The 22,701-nt window shown below is 38.9% G+C and overlaps 1 long non-coding RNA gene across 1 annotated transcript in view; it reads left to right on the top strand.

The window, feature by feature from the left end:
- Positions 1–315: 315 nt before the first annotated feature.
- LOC141551302 (uncharacterized) overlaps positions 316–22,701 on the top strand; it is a 37,192-nt gene continuing 14,806 nt past the window's right edge. The window contains exons 1-2 of the long non-coding RNA XR_012484825.1: positions 316–1,833; positions 21,590–21,643. This is a non-coding gene — a long non-coding RNA (uncharacterized LOC141551302). The remainder of the gene's footprint in view (positions 1,834–21,589; positions 21,644–22,701) is intronic.

The raw sequence follows: 22,701 nt of genomic DNA, 5'->3' as shown, positions 1-22,701 counted from the left end.
GTACCCTCCCATGACCCTTTTAAGCATCCCAAACTGCCAGCCCTATAAATGCAAAAAAGAGCAATTTTTAGCAGATCTTCAGCCTCCCTACCATCTCCCCTTTGCCAAACATCCCAACACAAGCACATTCTTTATGAGCTACTGCCCCTTAGCAACATTCTTCTTTCTGTTCCACCTCACAAACCAGGTCACCATGGGAACCAGTTTAGCCAATCAGAGGGACTTATTTTTTAAAAGGCTAGAAACGTTGCCTTTGGCAAAGAGCCACGGCTTTGACACATTACCCCCCCAAAGTTCATGTACCTGGGGTCAATCTGACCACCTTTCCCCAAGGAATTACCCATCATCCAAAGACCTAAGGTAGATTGCTCCCCCAGACTCCAACAAAGAGGTAGGGACCAAATCCAGATCTCTGAGCTCGTACTTTGGGCTCTGGCTAAGAAGCTACTTTCCAGAACAAATCAAAATCTACACCTCCACCTTAGACGTAGCTTCCAACAGGAAAGGCTTTGCTGTTGAAACTTGAGAGAGGTATCAGTGACAGGCCGAGCAATAGCCAAAACCCAGCAGTGGGCCTAGGGGACAGAAGAGCAGTCTAAGCAGCAGTCAGCCAGTACAGCCAAGCAGGCCCCTTTAGATCAGCGTGGAGGACAAGAGTCCCAGGCTGTCAGGCAGCCAACAGGCTACCCCTTCTAGCACTGTACGGTTGAGCCAGAGCAATAAAAGCCAGACTAACACAACAAAGAAAAGTCAAGGCACTCTAACAGACAGAAGCTGGACCAATTTGCCCAACAATAGCAAGATCAGCTTGCCTAGAAGTTATGCCAGTGAACTCTCCAGCAGGTGGGCCACTCACAATGGCAGCAGCCGGACCAGCTGGACAAGCAGCATGAAGGAAAGCGCAGGTCTTAAGAGCACCAGTGGAAGCAGTTTTGGCAGTCACTGGTCCAGCCCAACGGACAGCAATCACTCTAGCTGGTCCGTCAGCACTCATGGCAGCCAGACTCGGCAGGCAACCGCGACCAGCGGAGATGACAACAAACCCGTTTGCCCAGACAAGAGTAAAAACAACCTGGTGACCAGCAGTTCCAAGTGCGCTTAACTCTCTGGGACCAAGCGCCTCAGGACATGCAAAGAATCCAGCCACAGGATTGCTGGTCCCAAGCATCTCCAGGCGATGGACAGCTCCCAGCCTCAAACAGGCACATGACCCATCCATAATGTCTAATATAAAAGACCAAGCTGAGCCCAGGCTGATCACAGAGAGCAAATCCTGTAGTGAGGACCTTCCTCCCCTAATGAACATCACTAGCAGCAATGTCAGTCCATAGCAAACTTCCTCTCTATCTGGACTTGAAGCTCTATCACATCAAGCAATGTCAGTAAAGAAAATGGTCAAACCAAACATGGTGACCTCCAGCAGTGAAAAAGACCTAGCCTGGTATAGTCTCAGGAGTGAAGAGTTCCTGTTGCATATTCCTCCTCCAAATGCCATTTCCCTGCTGGAGTCCCAGGCTAGGGAAAAAGGGATGGAGAAGTTAACAATTAGAGTCTATCCGTGGACTGGTCATTGGGGGTCATCCTTTGTGCTGCTCTCCTAGATATCCTAGTAGTGGTACAATGATAAACGCTTCATGATAACAAAATACCAACATACCAAAAGATTACTGAGACAATAACTCATCAGCACCATTGGCAATTATCATTTATTGAGTACCCACATGGTATGTGCAAGTACATTAGAAACAGATTGGAGACCAAATCTTTCTTCAGTGGAAACATCCATTCCTGGAGCTCTGGAGCTGTCATTCAGTCCTTGGGCATGAGCCCTATGTGAGTAACTTACACTCTTCAATAAAAGGTCTTAAGCTCTACATCAGACCACTAGGGACATGTCTCTTCCTGGAGTTGATAGCCTGGCTGAGCTGTGGGACTTGATTCCCAAGGGTCATATGGTAAGGGAAGTCAGACAGCTATGCAAGGTGTGGGGAAGCGACCCAGGACATGATGGAAGTTTGATGAGAGGTCACATGTTCTTGAGAAATACATGAAGTATTTTTGAGAGGGCCATAATTGTTTTATGGTCTGGGGTCAGAAGTGCAAGATGTGAAAAGAGGAGTCATATATAGCAAAGCTTCTTAAATTCTGCATCCTGCATACACAATCCATGGGGTTGTGTAACTGAATGTAGAAACCATGAAATTATGATTTATTATATTTTTATTTACATTCCCATTTTACATACCAATATAACTAGGATCATACAAAAAATCATCGGGTAAAAAGAGATAGCAAGTAAAAAAAGTTTTTCAAAAACTTTTTTTTCCAAATACATGCAAAGATAGTTTTCACCATTCACCTTTTCAAAACCTTGTGTTCCAAATTTTTCTCCCTTTTCCCCTCAACTTTCTCCCATAGATAGCAAGCAATCTAATATAATTTATTTTTTTGTTTTTTTTAATTAATTTTATAATTATAACTTTTTTTGACAACACATATGCATAGGTATTTTTTTTTACAACATTATCCCTTGTACTCCCTTCTGTTCCGAATTTTTCCCCTCCTTCCCTCCACCCCCTCCCCTAGATGGCAGGCATTCCCATACATACCAAATATCTTATAGTATATGCTTGGTACATTATATATGTGCAGAACCAAATTTTGTTGTTGTTGCAAAGGAAGAATTGTATTCGAAAGGTAAAAATAATCTGGGAAGAAAAACAAAACAAAAAAAAATGCTCACAGTTTACACTCATTTCCCAGTGTTCCTTTTCTGGGTGTAGCTGATTCTGTCCATCATTGATCAATTGGAATTGGATTAGCTCTTCTCTATGTTGAAGATATCCACTTCCATCAGCATACATGCTCGTACAGTATCATTGTTGAAGTGTATAATGATCTTCTGGTTCTGCTCGTTTCACTCAGCATCAGTTGATGTAAGTCTCTCCAAGCCTCTTTGTATTCCTTCTGTTGGTCATTTCTTACAGAACAATAATATTCCATAACACTCATATACCATAATTTACCCAACCATTCTCCAATTGATGGACATCCATTCATCTTCCAGTTTCTAGCCACTACAAAAAGGGCTGTCACAAACATTTTGGCACACACAGGTCCCTTTCCTTTCTTTAGTATTTCCTTGGGATATAAGCCCAGTAGTAGCACTGCTGGGTCAAAGGGTGTGCACATTTTGATAATTTTTTGGGCATAATTCCAGATTGCTCTCCAAAATAGTTGGATTCTTTCACAACTCCACCAACAATGCATCAGTGTCCCAGTTTTCCCACAGCCCCTCCCATATTCATCATTATTTGTTCCTGTCATCTTAGCCAATCTGACAGGTGTGTAGTGGTATCTCAGAGTTGTCTTAATTTGCATTTCTCTGATCAATAGTGATTTGGAACACTCTTTCATATGAGTGAAAAAAGTTTTAATTTCATCATCTGAAAATTGTTCATATCCTTTGACCATTTTTCAATTGGAGAATGGCTTGATTTCTTATAAATTAAAGTCAATTCTCTGTATATTTTGGAGATGAGGCCTTTATCAGAACCTTTAACTGTAAAAACGTTTTTCCAATTTATTACTTCCCTTCTAATCTTGTTTGCATTAGTTTTGTTTGTGCAGAAACTTTTTAATTTGATGTAATCAAAATTTTCTATTTTGTGATCAATAATGATCTCTAGTTCTCCTTTGGACACAAATTCCTTCCTCCTCCACAAGTCTGAGAGGTAGACTATCCTATGTTCCTCTAATTTATTTATGATCTCATTCTTTATGCCTAAATCTTGGACCCATTTTGATCTCATCTTAGTATGTGGTGTTAAATGTTGGTCCATGCCTAGTTTCTGCCATAATCCAATATAGTTTAAACATGTGCAATTCCCCTAAACATATTTCCATATTCCTCATGCTGTGCAAGAAAAATCAGATCAAAAGCTGAAAGGAAAAAAAAATAAGAAAAAGCAAACAACAAAAAGGTGAGAATACTATGCTTTGATCCCCATTCAGTCTCCATAGTTCTCTCTCTGGTTGCAGATTGCCCTTTCCATTATAATTCTATTTGAATTACTTTCAACTACCATATTGTTGAGAAGAGCCAAGGCATCACAGTTGATTATTGGAGTCCAGCTCTTGTGGTGAATAAAGAGTGTGGAAATATTCTGGGGCCAGGCAGAGTTTTTCAAATTTTATTGATCAGAGATATAAATATATATTTCCAATGCTTATAGGCTTAGTACAAAATACACTCTTTGATGTCCCAATACTTTTCCTAAGAAGCACAATGAAAATGATTAAGCCCTAATCTCGGTTACTTAAGACAGGGATGTAAATAATTGAGGTATACATACACCAGAGTAAACTTATCAATATTCTCCAGTACCTTTTTCCCAAATGTCTTTAGTCTCCAATGTAAGCTGCTTTGCCTGTCCTAAGAGCAAAGGTAAGCCTTTGATCCATCATATAGTAGTTTTACATATTGCTTCACTAGCTTGATTTTTAATCACGTATTAACAAGTATTTCTCTGCTATTAAAATCCAAAAAGAGAGTTTTGGTGAGCCAAGTTACTGAAGATTCAAGACCTGGAATGAATTCTTACCTCCTGGCCCTCTACAGTTGATCATCACATAATCATCTTGTTGCTGTGTACAATGTTCTCTTGCTTCTATTCATTTCACTTAGTATCAGTTCACATAAACCTTACCAGGCTTTTCCGAAGTCATCCTGTTCTTCATTTCTTAGAGAACGATAATAATCCATTACATTCATATATCATCAGTTATTCAGCTATTCTTCAATTGATGAGCATCTAGTCAATTTCCAGTTCCTTGTCACTACAAAAAGTGCTGCTGCTGCTAACATTTTTGCACATGTGGGTCCTTTTCCTTTTTTATGATATTTTTGGGATACAGACCCAATAGAGACACTGCTGGATCAAAGGGTTTACAGCTTGATAGTCCTTTGGGCACATCTCCAAATTACTCTCTAGAATGATTGGATCAATTCATAAACCCATTTCAACCTTATCTTGGTGTAGGGAATTAGATGTTGGTCAATACCTAGGTTCTGCCATCCTGTTTTCCAATATTCCCAACAATTTTTGTCAAATAGTGAGTTCTTATCCCATAAGCTGGAGTCGTTGGGTTTATCAAACGCTAGATTACTAGTATAATTGACTGTTGTGTTTTGTGAACCTAACCTATTCCACTGATCAATTACTCTTATTTTTTAGCCAATACCAAATGGTTTTGATTACCACTGCTTTATAATATAATTTTTGTCCTGATACAAGTAGACTCTTTTCCTTTGCATTTTTTTCATTAATTCCCTGGAAATTCTTGACCTTTGCTCTTCCAGATAGAATTTTCTTATTTTCTCTATCTCTATAAAGTAATTTTTGGCTATTACTATATTACTATATATTAAAATACTATAAAGTAATTTCATTGGTATGGCACTGAATAACTAGGTCAATTTAGATAGAACTGACATTTTTATTATATTAGCTCATCCTAAGCATGAGCACTTGCTATCCTTCCAATTGTTTAGATCTAACTTTGTGTGAAAAGTATTTGTAATTATATTCATTTAGTTCTTGGCTTTGTCTTGGCAGGTAGACTCCTAAATACTTTGTATTAGCTACAGTTATTTTAAATGGGATTTCCCTTTCTATCTCTTGCTGCTGGATTTTGTTGGTAATATATAGAAATGTCAGTTTCTTTTTCCTACAATGGGATTATTTAAGTAATTTATTTTCTCATCTGTTAATCTAGAAAATCTATATTTTTATAAATTATTCATTCTTTTTATTTGGATTATCAGATTTATTGGCATACATTTGGACAAAATCATTATTGTTTTAATTTCCTCTTCATTGGTGGTAAGTCAAACTTTTCATCTTTGATACTGGTAAATTGGTTTTCTTCTTTCCTTTTTTATAATCAAATTAGCCAAAGTTTTATCTGTTTTGTTGTTGTTGTTATTTTCATAAAACTGGGGCATTTAGATACTATAGTGAATAGAGTACCAGCCCTGAAGTCTGGAGGACCTCAGTTTAAATCTGACCTCAGACACTTACTTACCAGCTGTGTGACTCTGGGCAAGTTACTTAGCCCCAATCACCTCTGGAAAATTTTTTTTTAAAAACCTAACTCTTAAGTTTTGTTTATTAATTCAATAGTTTTCTTTAAATTTTATTAATCCTTTGGTTTTTAGAATTTCTAATTTGATATTTAATTGGGATTTTTAATTTAACCTTTTTCTAGCTTTTTTTTTTAGTTGCATGACCAATTCATTAATCTCTTCCTCTAAATATCTGGTGATATAAAATTTCCCCTAAGAACTCCTTTGGCTGCATCTCATAAGTTTTAGTGTGTTGTCTCTTTATTGTCATTCTCTCGGATGAAATTATCAGTTGTTTCTATGATTTCTATGATTACTTAGTATCCAATTAATTTTTATCTATTTTCCATAGGCCTTTATTGCACATATTTTTATATCAAGATCTGAAAAGGGTTCATTTACGATTTCTGCCTTTCTGCATTTGATTGTGAGGTTTTTATGGCCCGATACATGGTCAGATTTTATGTAGGTGCCATGTTCTGAGAAAAAGGTATATTCTATCCTCATTCAATTCTCTCCATAAGTCTATCATATCTAACTTTTCTAAAATTCTGTTCACCTCCTTAACTTTAGAAAACATTTAAGAAGCCTTGGTATGGGTACCATACCATACCTGTACTGAGTATAAGATTATACTAGTTGACTAAGCTCTCATCAAACACTAAGATTACTCTCTGAGTCCGCAAAATAGACAGCTGTCTATATGAGGTAATTTCATACATACCAAAGATGATATTAGGTGTAAGAAAAAGTAATAGCAAGAATGAATAAATGACGGAGAGAGGGAGAGACAGAAAAAGAAAGGTATAAGAGTCTCAAATGAAATGGAATGCCTCAAGGAATAGTGTGTTCCCCTTCATTTGGAGGTCTTCAAATGAAAATTGCTTGGGAATGTTGAAAAAGATATTCCTAATTCAGGTAGAAATTGGATAAAGTACTGTTATTGTTCAAGCATCTCAGTTTAAATGACTTTGTAACCCCTCTTGGGGTTTTCTTGGCAAAGATACTGGAGTGGTTTGCTGTAAGGGTTAAAAGCCTCTAGAAGCAAGGAATGCAGTTCAAGGCATGTGGGAGGACCTGAGGGATGAGAGGTTCTGAGGCGCAGGTGAGTCCTACATGGAGGGGGGGCACAACCCCAAGAGGCGGTGTCTGACTCCAGGTACCATGCCTCCCTCCTTAGTGCTCTCAAAGCCTAGCACGCCTCCCTCCTTCTTCTTGGGCCAATCCCATTATGCCAGGTTCCTAGAGGACTTCCCCCTTCCCCCATATCATCAATGGGGTATATGTGCTATCTCAGAATAAAGTTCTCTTTTGCTTCACTCCTACCTAATGGCGGTCTGTCTCTATGGGATCCGGGTTGTGCCTGAAGACGGGTAAGTGTGGCCTAGTGGTGCCGTCGGACGGACGGGCATTAAGAGTAGCTCTAAGAGGAGCTACCAGGTTAGAGTAGTCCATAGGGGTGTAACAGTTTGCCATTTCCTTCTCTGTTAGGATTACTAAGTGAGAACTCGGGTTGTCTGGATAGTGACAAGGTGAGAATTCAGGTTGGACAATTACAAGGTGAGAACTCAGGTTGACTTGATGGAAGGAGCAGGCTCATTGGCTGAGGTGGTTCTTCCCAGAAGCCCTTGCATTATCCCACGCCCATTCTCTGGGAGAATAAAAGAGAGGACTCCCAGAGATAGAAGAAGACTCTGCATTGCATCAGGCTTGACGGGGCTCCCTGCAGGAAGGGAAGTCACTTCTCTGGACAAGAGTTAACAGCAACTGCCTGGAGACAACGGTTCGTTACAGGAAGAAGAATCTGTCGGAGAGATTTGAGTAGAAGACACAGCAGATCTCTTCCCAGAGAGTGATCCGGCAGCTTCTAGAGACGACAGCTCGTTACACTTCTCCAGTTTATTTTACAGATGAGGAAATTGAGGCAAAGAAGGGTAAGTGATTTGCCTAGAATTACCTAGCTAGTAAGTGTCCGAGGCTGGATTTGAACTCAGGCCTTTCTGGCCCTAGGATTGGCATTCTATCCACTGCTCCATCTAGCCCCAAACTAGATGTAAGTTCTTCCTAACTTTTAGATTCTAAGATCCTTCACAAGAACAGTGCTCTCTCCCCACCTACCTTCAAACTTAATAAAATGTTATTCTGGTTGAAGGTAAAGAAATCTACTCTGAGTGAGGGAAACTCTTGTGAATAAAAGCATCACAAGAGCTTAGAGATAAGTTTGCACAAAATGCCCATCTTTTTGGATAAGTTGGCTCAGACATAAGCATTCAACCTTCAGAATTTTCCTCCCAATCGCTTTACATTTGTGTCAGCTTACAGTTGACAACTATCATTTGCTTTTGTTTGTTTTATTGAAAAGGGAGGATCCAGGGTGATTTAGCCTGACAGACAGTCACATTGCTTGATGGATAGAGCTTTTGGATAGATTTGCCCTCTGCTCAGGTTCACCATTCAAATAAATCAGTATCTATCCCCCTGGATCATATGCCTGATTAGGAACTTGTCTCCATGTCAAGGCATATTTGGAAGATTATGTACAATTCTGGACCCCACACCTAAAGAAAATATGAGCAAACTGAAGTGCATCTTAAGTGCATCTTAACTTGATATTCATGGACAGATTTTTTTTTTTCATTTAGGCAGGGATAGGTTTTTAACTTGGATGGGAAAAAAAATGTGTCTATATTTCATTATAATTGGTTTCCTTTGTAATTCTATTATGCATTTAAAAATATCCTGAAAAGAGGGGACCAGGTAGTACAGTGAAAAGAGCATTGTGCCTAGAGTCAAAATGGCCTGAATTCAAATTTAGCCTCAGGTACTTTCTAATTGTGTGGTCCGAGCAAGTTACTTAATCGCTCTGTGCCTTTCCTTACCTGTAAATGAAAAAAATAACACCTACCTTACAGGACTGTTGTGAGGAAAAAATTGAAAAACACTTGTAAAAAATGTTTTGCAAACCTTACAGTGTTATATAAATGTTAGATATTATGTAAATGCTAGCTATAAGGAATCCAAAGGCTTCACCAGATAGCCAAAAAGATCCATGACACAAAAAAGTCAAGAACTCCCAGAAAAGAGGGTGATCTGAATTGTGAGGAGTCCGTAAATCATGTATTAAATATATAAAGTAAAAGAACAGGGAAGTGCCCTGGTAAAGAAACCTTTATAGGTTTCAGAGAAGCTAGAGAGGAATAGGAAAGGGTAAAAGAAGAAAGATGTGATTGATTTTCTCATATGGTAAAATTAGGAATGCTAAATAGAAGGAATGGGGCAACTAGGAGGTGTAGCACCAGGCCTAGAGTTAAAAGATCTGGATTCAAATGCATCCTCATACACTTATTAGTTGTGTACCCTGGGCAAGCCACTAAACCCTGTTTGCCTCATTTTTCTCATCTGTAAAATGAGCTGAAGAAGGAAATAAGCCATTCTAGTATCTTTGCCAAGAAAACACCCCCAAAAATGGGGTCATAAAGAATCAGACACATCTGAACAAGAAAAGTAGAAAGTATAAGGAATCAGATTAAAATTCAAAATAAGGAAAAACTTCCCAAAAGTTTTCTCCAAAAAGGACTGCTTGCCTTGGGATAAAGTTAGCTTTCCATAGTGAATAGACACTTAGATGACCACTCTGGAATTAGAAAGGAATGCTACAGAGGAGGACTTCTGCACAGAGAAGAAAGTTGATTGTAAGCTCCTTTCCTACCTTAATTTTGTCCTTCTCAGTCTAATGAAAAGCCATGCCCTTCCCTGCCAAAAGCACTGTGGTAGGCCCAGCATAGCTGCCTGGATGAGGTGATAAAGTAGGCAGCTGTCTACTTGGTATGATTTTAAGAATACTGGAAAAGAAGTCTGCTTTCATTTCCCCAACACCCATTTATGAAGTCAGAGACGACATATATTTTCTGTGATTACCATTATTTGATTAAAAGAAAGTGTCATTTAAATGACATTTTGAAAAAAAAAAGGAATTTAATTTGTCAGATCATAAATCTATATTTTTACTTCAGAAAATAAGCCATGTCCACAAGGCTGAAATTCTCCCATTAGTCACTTTTTTGATGAAAGGATTTGAATGAATGTCCCTTTTAAAAGGCAGTAACACAAAGCCTTTAGCAGAATTAGCATCTATTATCTGATTAGTATAGTGGAAACTACTCTAGACTGGGACTTCAGAGACTTCAATCAATCAAGAATTTATTTAACCTACTCTGTGCTAAGCATTGGAAAGGTTCTGAGAATAGCATTGCTCTAAGTAACTCTGAGGAAGTCAGTCTTCCTCATCTGAATCTGTATTTTCTATCCTTATCTGTGAAATGAGGGATTTGTGTCAAACTCCTTTTAAGAACCCTTAAAGCCCAAGAAGCCTAGAAGACCAAGTTATACCAGGCAGCTAAGCAGCATGCTTTCCCTGAAGAAGATGGATACAGTCCAATTTAGACAGGGAACCTATGTGTATCCGTTGGATACTCAGGAATGGATCACATCAGAGGGAAAAACCTATTGGGCAGAAGGGTACTGAACAATCTCCTTCTGCTCTCTTGCTGTCTTTTTTCCTGTCCATTTCTCAAACTTTGTGATTCTTCCTAAGTAGTTACCACTTGGAAGAGTGAGCACTTTTTCATATACCCTAAGAAATTATGAGAGCCTCCTTTAGGCTATTAAAATCATGGCACTAGATTACTGGATCTGTATCCCAAGGAAATAGAAAGGAGGGGAAAGGAACCCATATGGGCAAAAATGTAGCTTATTGTGGTGGCAAAGAATTGGAAAATAAGTAGATACCCATCAATTGGGGAATGACTGAATAAATTATGATATATGAAAGCATAATATTAATATAAAAAGTAAACAACTTGATTTTAGAAAGGCCTGGAAAGATTTATACAAACTGATGCTGAGAGAAACAAGCAAAACCAGGAACCAGGAATATATTGTACGCAGTAGGAGCAAGATTATTCAATGATCAACTATGAAAAACTTGGTTCTTCTCAGCAGTTCAGTGATCCAAGGCAATCCCAATAAACTTTGGATGAAAAACACCATCTGCATCCAGAGAGAGAACTATGGAGATTGAACGTAAATCAACACATGCTATGTTCACTTTTTTTTCTTCTGATTTTTTTTGTCTTGTGGTTTTTCCCTTTTCTGATTTTTATCTCCCAACGTGATTCATAATGAAATGTTTTCTTAAAAATGGACATGTATAACCAGAAAAAAAAACAATTAAAAAAAAATACCTGGCACTAATGATGACCTTGAAAGGAATAAAGATTTAAATTTTACTGATTCTCCAAGGGAATTATTTAAATTTTCAACATGAGCATTTACTCCTAGATTTAAGGAAGTGATGGAGAAAATGTTAATCATTCAGATTAAACTTAAAAGTATGCTCTGAAATTGTGAGAGTTGGTTGTTAAACATATATTATCCTGTGAGTCAACCTGAACAGGTATTATTTCCATTTTACACATAAAGACAGGTCCCTTCTCTAAACTGGATTGCATCCATCTTTCTTAGAGAAGGCATCCTGCTTAGATGCCTGGCTTAGCTTGGTCTTCTAGGGGGATTGAGCTGAAAGCTTTCTTCAAAGGGGTCTGGCACAAATCCCTTATTTCACAGATGAGGATATGAAATACAGCTACAGATGAGAAAGAATGACTTCCTCAGAGTTACTTAGAGCAATGCTATTCCCAGAATCTAGCCAATGCCTTGCACAGAGTAGGATGAATAAATTCTTGATTGATTGAAGTCGCCAGAGTTCCAGTCTAGAGTAGTTTCCACTGTACTAATCAAATAATAGATGCTAATGCTGCTAAAGGTTCAGAGATAAAATGTCTTGCTCAAGGTTGAAAAGTAAACAAGTGCACAAAACCAGAGTTTGTATCTGGGTCTTCCTGCTCCAGATGTAGTGTAGCATCTGAAGCCTCACAGTTACCTCAGGGTCTATTGTGATTTAAATCAAAGCTGCTTAAGTTCTGCATCTATGGGGTTGTGTAATTGAATGTGGGGATCTCAAAATTATTATTTATTATCAGCAAATGTTTGCTTTGCATATCTATTTTATACCTATATATGCAGGGTTGTGTAGAAATGTCTTGGGAAAAAAGGAATAATTTTAAATCTGGCCTCTGATTTTTTAGGCTAAGGGACCCTAAGAAAATCACTCAAATTTCTCTGGGTCCCCAGGAAAGTCTTTAAGATTACAATTGGCAGAAGACTTGTTGAGCTAAGTTGGGAAAGAGTTTCTTCAACAAAGAAACTCCACACATACATGAAATAATGGGTCTGAACTAAATGGGGCAAAAAAAGCAACATGTAATTTTTTTTTTACATTAGAGCAAGATGTTCTTCATTTAAACAAAACACAAATTAACAGCCAGCCGGACTGAGCAATGGTTCTAATCCCTGCCAGGTGTGGAGTTTTGTTTCCAGTGCAATGTACCATATTGTGAAATCAATATATTCATCAAGTGAATGAGAGTGAATAAGTAACCCTCTGATAGCCATCCTACAATTTGGGCATTGGAGAAACAGGAAAAGAGAAGAGCTGTCCAAGCATCATAGAAGATCTACTACAAATCAACAGTGAATCTTTGTGGGATCCAATCTATTACCATATTTATATGATAAGTTATTTTCAAAGGTTAAGTTTAATTTTCAACTTGATATGTCAGAGAAAACCACAAGATGGTGGGGAGGGAATATTATTCAAGGGAAGATATATTTTATTTTTCTATGCAATTCCTTTCTTTAGTTGATATTGGACATCATTCATTCTTCAAAAAAAAAAATCATTAAGTGCCTATTGTGTGTATACAAGGGTATTGTGCCAAGAGTAGGAAGTATAAACATGCATGGGACACAGAACTGATATTGCAGGCACTTAAAATACACTTACAGCAAATCTCAAGATATAGGGGTTAAGATTGGGAAATTATCAATAAATTCAGACAAAGTACTATGAGAAATGTGAGGATCCAAGAGATTATTTCATTGCTGAGGGACAAGAAAAAATCCTGGAGGAGGACATGGCCAACTTGTTGGGTCTGCAATGAAGGGTAGGGAATCCAATGCAAACATAGGGTGTGAGGTGCAAACTCCTAAGGGAGAATGCAAAGCAAGAACACAGAATGGCTCCATTTGGTTGGAACTTAAGAGTATGAAGGGGAATAGTAGAACTCAAAACAAGGGACTTTATCAACTGCAAGGAAAAATACATCAAAAAGGGAAATTAAAAGGTGGCCCAAGGGCTCTAACATCACCTGTATTCTTTTAAGGAAAGAAGGCAGAGATGATTTACTGTCCTTGGAACAGAACATGGGGAAGATGCAGCAGAATAGAAATAAAGGAGTACTACAGGCATGGGCACTGGGAGAGGGGAATGACTGCACTGTAGGTCTTGCTGTGATTGGCAGTGTTCTGAGGTGGGTTGGACAGAGAATATGGATGGGAGGGGTGCTGCAGAATTTTATCGTTGAAAGCCACAAACCAGGTCCAAAATGACAAGAGGAAAGGAGTGGGGGTTGGGGAGGAGGAGTTGCAGTAAAGTGGCTGGGCTGCCTTTTTTGGTGTGGTAAGCTTGAGGCTAGAGGATTCCCAGTAAAGATCAAGGTTATTCCTCTTCTCAGTCTCATTTTATTGTTCTGAGTTAAACCAATATTTCCAAGCCTTAATATTAAAAATTCAAATTTCATCAACCTTGCTGGAAAAAAAGTGATAGACTGGAAGTCAGAATACCTAGATTCTATTTCCTCCTCTAACACATCCTCTGGGATTCTGTTTATTAAAAGGATAAAGTGGTCACTAAGGTCTGTTTCTCCATATACAAGATTTGAGTTCCATTTGGTATACATCAGTTCAGCCTAATTTCTGTAAGGGTTGGATTAGCCTTACTGTGTGAAAAACCACTTTTCCCCTTTGAGTCCTCAGTTTACCCCTCTGTAAAATCAAGGAATTGGACCAGATCATTCCCTAAGCTTCCTCCCAACTTCGGTATCCTATTATGATCCTCTGGATATGAAGAAATGCCTTCAAGTCCTCTTTCAGCTGCTTCCCCAATAGCATTTCTTTTTTTGTTGTGTGCATTACCCTAACTTCATTAATAAGACCTCACCAAAAGTGAAGAAACACTTGGACCAGAAACTACTTGATGTCCTCCTTCCTCTCCCTATCTATCCTCCCTAACAATGGTCTCTATTTGTCCTAGAGTCTCTGCCCACTAAGGGTAATGAACTTGAGTCTGTGTCGATCCCTCGAAGTAGTAGTATCTGCCCACCTCTCTATGGCTCTCCATCCGCACTACTACTTGTCCTTGAATCAAAAATTTCTAAATCCCAGTTTTGGGTCCTTGTTTCAGGCACAAAATATCCTAGTTTTAGGTACTAGCATTAATACAAATAAGGCTAAAAAGAGCATGAAGTCACTTTGCAGAGCACTTTGAACTCCACCTTGAATTGATGTTATTAGGTGGCCAATTGATTTTTTCTGCCCACTGTAGTTAATCCCTAACCTGAAGGGAAAAAAGAACAAGGAATCATCTTTGACCTCTCCCAAGGCCATGTTATTAATTTCTTACTCAATGAAACATACTAGAGTCTTCTGGTTATCATGAATTTGATAAAATAGGAATCCCACTTGGCAGGATTCTAGGTCCAAGACTTCAATGCTATCCTCCGAAGGTGACAGCCCCAGTGAAGAGGAAGCAAGCCCCCAAGACATTAAGATTCTTCTTTGAACTCCCCAATGATCCAGAGATAATGCTTCTGCCAGAGGAGACTGATGATAAGGGGGAGCCAGTCAGAGGCGGGATAGCCATGCAGGGTAGGTCAGTTTAGTAGATAAATGAATTGTTTCAGTTTAAAAAGCACAAGAGAAGACTCGGACTGCTGTTGAATCACCTACTGCCTCAGACCTCTCTTGGATTCTAGGAATATCTTAGATTCTAAAGAGCCTTTGTATTTAAATCCTTCATCCTCTGTCCTTAAATTCTCCTGGAACCTCTCTAATCAAAACACCCAGCTTCTCTAATTGAAAGGACCACATCTAATGAATTCTGCCTTGCCCACTATTTCTTTGTCTTGTCGAGAATACTTAATTTCTTGTGATCCAAATTTTGAGAAAGTGTAAATTTCATTCAGCACTACTGGCCAAATGACCAGATTATACCTACAACTAAAATGGCACAGACTCATTTTCCTGAGTTCAAATCTGGCCTTAGACACTTGGCATGTGTGACAAGTTACTTAACCCTATAAAATGAACTAGAGAAGGCAATGACAAATCACTCCAGTATCTTTGCCAAGAAAAACTCAAATGGGGTCATGAAGAGTTGGACATGACTTATACTATTCAACAGTAACAACAACCTGCAACCAAACTAGAGTAGGCAGAAGTTCTGAAGAAACCAGAGGCCTCCACTGCAATGTCTGGAGCTCTCCAACATATCCAGGAGGGATGGGATGCAGCCTCAGCTCAAATGCCTTTCCTGAAGCCTGGGATTCTTATGACATACCTTGTGCCATCATCTACAATTTCTTTACAATGAATGGACAAAACCCATAGAAATGTCCCCCGGAAGAAAAAACTTCCCAGATCACCCATTTGGTTCACTGATGGGTATTATGAACAGTCTTCTATTTGAGGAGTTAGGATGTATTTCTGTCTCCAGTGTCCAGAGGCTTACTTGGATCACTTCCTCTCTCCAGTCCAATTCTACCCAAAGGCAATAGAGCTGAGCTCAGTCCTACAGCTACTGGCAATAGACACCACCTTTTCTTTTCTATAAATGACCTAATTAGACAATGTCCTAGTTAGCTACTGTCTCCATATACTGAAAAAGGCAGCACAATCACCCACAGAACAGGTCCCTAGGCTCCCCTAATTAAAGTACCAGCTAGGCATAAATTACACAGCACTAACTGCAACCATGTCACTTAATTTACCAGGACCTGTTTTCTCTTCTGTAAATTGAAGGAGATGGTCTACATGACTCCTACCAAGCCTCTAGATCCAACACTCTGTTCTGTGTTCTAAGGTTCCTTCCAGCCATAACATTTTATACTCGTATTTAAGTCTCTTCCAGCTCTAATATTTCATTTTGTGTTCTGAAGTTTTTATTCCATACTTAAGCCTATTATATCTCAAAGAACCTATATTCTGTCTTGTAGGGTTCCTTTTAGCTCTAATATACTGAATTCCATAATTAAAACTATCTTAGGTCTAACATTTTGTGATATAGTCTAAGGTCCCTTTCAGTTCCTATGTTCTCTGTCTATATTCCAAAGTTCTCTCTCTTTGCCAACCTTGCTCATTTCATATAGACATAGAGAACATAGGGACTGGGAGAGGCAACCAGGAATCTGGCCTTATGGAGACTTCCCCACTAACCAAGAGGACCTCAGGCTTTGCCTGTATGAAGTTGGAGAGCACCAGAGGGAAACCAGCCAGCTCAGGAGGCATCAATTAAATATTAATAGGATAGCCGTAAGCATAAAAGTCATCCTAATCTCTCGATGTTTCCCAGCACAAAGTGTCCAAATGAGAGGAAGCGAGGCTTCCCAGCTCACCCTCTGTTATCAATTTGAATCAGGGAACGCTCATAAAAATGGGGCTGATGTGCAAGAGTCATTCACCGTGGGAAATAATTAGGAAGTGAGTTCAGTCGGCTAATCATTCTTTGAATATGTTTCCAATCAAGATGGCACTGACTGACTTGTTTCCCTGCTTTGTTAAATCAAGTTAGACAGCTTCTTCTCTGGCCGAAAGGAGGAGGCAGCCACTCAGCCTAGGATTCTTAAGAAAATAAGCCAACTGTCGACTGCTGGGGAGGTCTTAAAGCTTAACAGTATGAGGCCCAGCTTAACTGGGCATGGCCAGGCTGGTGGGGAAAGTCTGCAGGAGAAAAGGAGAGATTCTCACGCCTAGGAAATGAGGTAATTGGGGAGACCAGAGACAGAAAACCAGGTCTGCTTAAAGAACTGTTATTTGAAAGGGGGGAAAGGGAAGAAGGAAAGAGAAAAAGCATGGTTCTGAGAACCCACAAATATCAGAGCCATGGGCCAATCCCTTGCTTGCTCACTGCCAATTAGGGTTCTAACCACTCAGGACCCAAAGACAGCTATTAGTGTCATATTTGAGGGAGGTAGTGTGGTACAGTACAAAGAACACTAATTTTAGCAAAAAAAAAAAAAAAAAAAAAAAAAAGACCCAAATCTGGAGGACTTGAGATGGGAGAGGAGGTCATTGAACTGAACTCAGTAGGGGATAAAATTCTGAACAGAGGATTGAAATGACTCAGTCTAGGCCAAAGAAAACTAATTCTAGAGCTATGAAGGGACAGATGGATGACAGGAAGAAGAATAGGGCTGGAAATTCCCTATATTTTAAAGGATGGATTAGAGAAGAAAGACTGGAAGGTGGGTATGAATGATAGGAGGTTATAGGAGTTCTAGGGAAGAGAGATCTCCCATCCTCAATGGATTGTAGCAGGGCACCAAGCAAAGGCAGGTATACTCCCCATAGTGCTCTCCTTCCCTTTCCACTTGTCCTGTTCCCCCACTATCAAACATTGGAACCACACTCAAATCAATAATTGTGCTGGCTACTGGAAAATGTTTGTCAAGCTATTTCCCCACGGATCCATTCCTGTAGCTTTCCAAACTATAATACTCCTCTCTGGCTACTACCTCTCCTCATGTGTTGTCTCCCCCATTAGAATGTAAATTCCTTGAGGTTTTTGGATTTGAATCCCTGACACCTAGCACTGTTTCACATCCAGTTTCTGTCAAAGTCATCACCATTTTTCTAGTTAACCAGTTTAATGGTGTCATCAGTGCTTCACATACACAATCAGCTCCTATCTCTACAACATATCCTGCATCCATCAATTTGTCTTCATTCACACAATCGTTTATCCTATTTCAGGCTCTCATCACTTCTCACCTACACTACTACACGAGCATCCTTATTGGTCTACCCTGACTCCTCTCTTTCCACTTTAATCTGCTCAGCCACCCAAGTGATTTGCCTAGAGCATAAATCTTATCATGTCTCTCCTCTACTCAATAAACTCTATTGGCTCCCTACTGAATCTGGAATCAAATATTATTTAATCTCTATCTCATATTACCTAATTTCTATTTTGTGTAAGTTTTATAATGCACATAATTATAAGTGCAATGGTACATGCATATAATTTACAAGCAATATAGATGAAGATGTGTGTTGAAAAAGGCTGGATTCAGGCAGATGAACAGAATTTACCTCTAAGTTCAATCCCAACTGGACTCTAAAGTGATTTTCTTCTTCTTATGTATCACTTCTAATCCAAAAAGACCAGAGGTATTATTTTTACTTATAAGGATATATGGTAAAAAAAAAATCTGGAAACTATTGGTACAGGTGACCTATAAAAACCCAATAAAGAGTTGTTGATTTAATGCCAGATAGATTAATTTCTCATTAGTAGATGATCATATTTCCAATAAATCTCTCTTTCCTTACATATGCTATAGCACCGGAATTTATGGAATGAGTCTGCAAGCATCCAGGAAAGGATGACTAAGGAAAGATCAGTTGATCAAGTAAAGGAAGATCTAATAGGAGGGAGGATAAGTGTGTGGGAGGAAATTCAGTGGAACCTAGGGTGAGGAAGAGAGGAAGCAAGGAAGAGCTATCACTGATACCTCCAACAAACCAAGACCTTCTAGGATAAGTGCAGGAGTATGATGATTAATGTTTCATAACCAATTCTTCTAGAGAAAAAATGTATACACAACACACATTTTCTCCATCATTTTCTTAAGTCTAGACAATCAACTAAATAGTAAATCAAGCCCGAATTTCTGGTTTTTATGAATTTTAGAGTTGTAAATACTCAAACTAAAAATTTTACATTCAGTTCTCATGAGCCAGTATGAACTGGCTCTTACCTTAAGGTAAAAGAGACCAGGAGAGGGTACTAGGTAAATTGAGTATGGGTCTACTAAACCTGGAAGAATTTCTGCTCCCTAGTTAGCCAGGGAGACACAAAGAAAGTTCAGCTTGGGCTGTGAGAAGAAGGGAATAGAACTAGAAAAAGAGCATTGACTTCTCCCATAGAGGAGACTAGATCAGAAAAAGGCTGGATTCAGGCAGATGAACAGAATTTACCTCTAAGTTCAATCCCAACTAGACTCTAAAGTGATTTTCTTCTTCCTGTGTATCACTTCTAGTCCAAAAAGACCTGAGGTATTTGTCCCCTATTGCTATAAGAGTCCCTAAATTTAGAACATGGGTACAGAGTAGTTTCAGTTCTGTAAAGTGTGACCCCTAAAGAAGGTCAGGCCCTTTTCTCATTGTGTCTAGATCTTTATATTCTTGCCCAAGAGCTAGAAAAGGGCTGTAGATAGTTTGTTTGGCTCATGCTTTTGGTCTCCCCAAAATAGTCATAGCATTGACCAAGAAAACACAGAAACTCCATAACTCCTCAATTAGCCAGTCCCTAAAAGGTCATTCTTCATGACTTCTATTTGGTCACCTAGTCAGGTAAAGAACTACAAGGGAAAAGAGGCAATAAAGGGCCCCAAACTCAGGCTCAATCTCATCCTGGAGTGACAAACTTTAGCTACCTATTGGAAATAGCCATCATTCTATGGGGGAAGGGAAGACAGCAAGGAATGATATGGTTCCTTAACTTCCCTTCAAATCTTAGAAAAAGAAAGGTTCAGGCCATAAGCTCAGAACAAGAGAAAGTACCTCCGGAGGACAGTCACTCCTTTTAAAGTCTGCTGGATGATTCTTTCATGGCTTAAAAACCAAACTTCTCAGACACAGCCTTCCAGCCCCATTCATGGTGGGATAGGGATGGAAAGTCAACACATGGAGCCCAACAAGAAACCTTGACTTGTGCATTCTTTTATCAAGGGGCCCAGTGGAAAAGGCCAGATAAATATATCACTTGAGGGAGACCAGCTCCAAGCTTCCAATGGCATCTCACTTGTGGCACTGGAAGGGCACAGCTGTAGGTTGTTTCACGGGACCTTCCCTATTCAGTGCTGGTGGAGTGGGTGGATGAGTAGTGCTTCCTGATTACAACTTGCCAGCCTATTTAGCCCACTTACCCCTGTAGCAAAATAGGCTTTGGAATACCCAAGGTAACTGTCCTCAGGGTCTGCTGCCATTGAAAACTCACTTCTGAGGATGGAAACCCGATGTAACATGGACAGAGACATTTTTCCCTAAAGCTATAGCCTGAGGAAGGAGCCCCAAGTTTTTATGTAGTGATTGTGAAATGACAGCAAAGGCAGAGAGTTTATCATTTCCTCACAGAATAAAAAGAAACTATATATCTCCAGAGTTCCCTGTCAGTGAAAGTGCTCTGGGGTTATCTGGCATACCATTCTCTCCCCCCCAGTTCTGCAAAGAGGATATTAAACTACAACCATCTTTCTATTAAACCTGAACGGAGCTCAATAGTAGTACAAAAACTCAAACACCAAATGTACTTGCCTTTGGAATGGCTTTTGTAATTAATTGCATTTGAATATGGATATACCCCATGTCTTGGAATTTCACTTCCTCTCACATAGTTAGCATCCACATATTACTTTAAGTTTGTCAAGTACCTCACAGACATTATCTCATTTGATAGTCACAACAACCCTGAGAAATAGGTGCTATTATTGTCCCCGTTTTATTTTTTTAAAAAAAAGGAAACTGAGGCACAGAAAGGCAATGAAACTTGGCCATGATTGAAGAGCGAATAAAGGCTGAATTTGAACTCAGGTCTTCTTAATTGCAAGTACAGCACCACCTAGTAGCCTCTAGTAATTTTTTTTCATTCATTTCAGTCATGTCTGATTCATGACCTCATTTGGGTTGTTATTAGCAGAAGGTGATTTGCCATTTTTTCTTTAATTCATTTTTTAAATCTTTTTATTTTTCAAAACATATGCATGGATAATTCTTCAACATTAGCCTTTGCAAAACCTTGTGTTCCAATTTCCCTTCCCTAGATGGCAAGTGGTCCAATATGTGTTAACTATGGTAGAAATTTATGTTAAATCCAATAGATGCATACATATTTACACAATTATCTTGATGCACAAGAAAAATCAAATTGGAAAAAAATGAGAAAGAAAATAAAATACAAGCAAACAACAGAAAGAGTGAAAATGCTGTTTTGAACCACCCTCAGCTCCCATGATTCTCCCTCTCTCTGGGTGTGGATGGCTCTCTTCATCACTGAACAATTGGAATTGGATTGAATCATCTTTGTTAAAGAGAGCCATGTCCATCAGAATTGATCATTATATAGTCTTATTGCCATGTACAATGATCTAATGATGGTCCTGCTCAGTTCACTTAGCATCAATTCATGTAAGTCTCTCCAGGCTTCTCTGAAATCATCCTGCTGAACAATAATATTCCATAATATTCATATACCATAACTTGTTCTTCTCCAATTCATTTTTACAGATGAGGAAACTAAACCACACAGAGTTAAGTGACTTGCCCAGAGTCACACAGCAAGTAAGTATCTGAGGCTGGACTTGAACTTATGAAGATGAGTCTTTCCTGATTCTCTCCACTGAGCTACCTATCTGTCCAACCTCTAATATTTGCTGACATTTCCATCATGCTCAAAGAAGGGCAAAGCTCTTTGCAGACATCATCTCACGTGATTCTCCTGTGATTTAAGCATTGAGGATATTAATGTCCTCACTTTATAGATAAGAAAAAATATTAACTGACTTGGTCATTGTTGCATAGCAGAATTTGAACATAGGTTTCTCAACACTCTTGCCTCTACCTTAAACTGCTAAAATGTTATTTATCCCACAGACTAAGACAAAGCACCAGCTTTATCAGAGCTGCTTTTTTCAAACCTTCCCTGAAACAGTTAATAAGACAGATTCAAATTTGATACAGAACATGTCGTTAGCATCTTCTACTGCCTCCCTGGTTTGATTGGAGGACTGGAGGGAGGAGCAATGAACTCCTCTCAAAGACTCCTTTGATAAAGAGTTCAGAATCTTCCATCAAACTTCATTTCCTACCAGCAGCTCTTCCTGGTTTCAACTTCACAAACTTCATGCCCAATTGTGTCCCCACATCCAAATTGAATTTCCTTCCCCCATTAGATTGTAAGCTCCTTGAGGACAAGGATTGCTTTTCTTTTTCTTATTTTATCCTCAACACTTAACATAGTGTCTGACACTTTGAAGGCACTTAGTAAATGTTTAGTGACTATTGACTAAAGCTGATATTTATAAAAGACTTTATATTTAAGGGACCAGTTAATATAGCTCAGGAGAACCAAATTTTGGGGATGATTATTTACACAACAAAAATAGTCAAACTACAAGTCAAGGCTTGATTTATCATTTTGTTGATATTTATATTTAAAGAACATGATAGATAAAATGCTAATATTGAATATCAAACTTTAAAGTGTTTCATAGACACAATTCTCCCGCCAGGGAGCCAGGTGTTAAACATTTACCAGCATACTCTATTTACACATAATTTTCCACATTTTTTAATCCTCACAACAGCCCTGTGAGAAAGATTGTGTATAAATTACTATT

The sequence above is a fragment of the Sminthopsis crassicaudata genome, chromosome 1, assembly GCF_048593235.1.
Source record: "Sminthopsis crassicaudata isolate SCR6 chromosome 1, ASM4859323v1, whole genome shotgun sequence".
In the NCBI taxonomy this organism is placed as follows: domain Eukaryota; kingdom Metazoa; phylum Chordata; class Mammalia; order Dasyuromorphia; family Dasyuridae; genus Sminthopsis; species Sminthopsis crassicaudata.
This window is presented reverse-complemented; position numbering and strand designations above follow the sequence as displayed.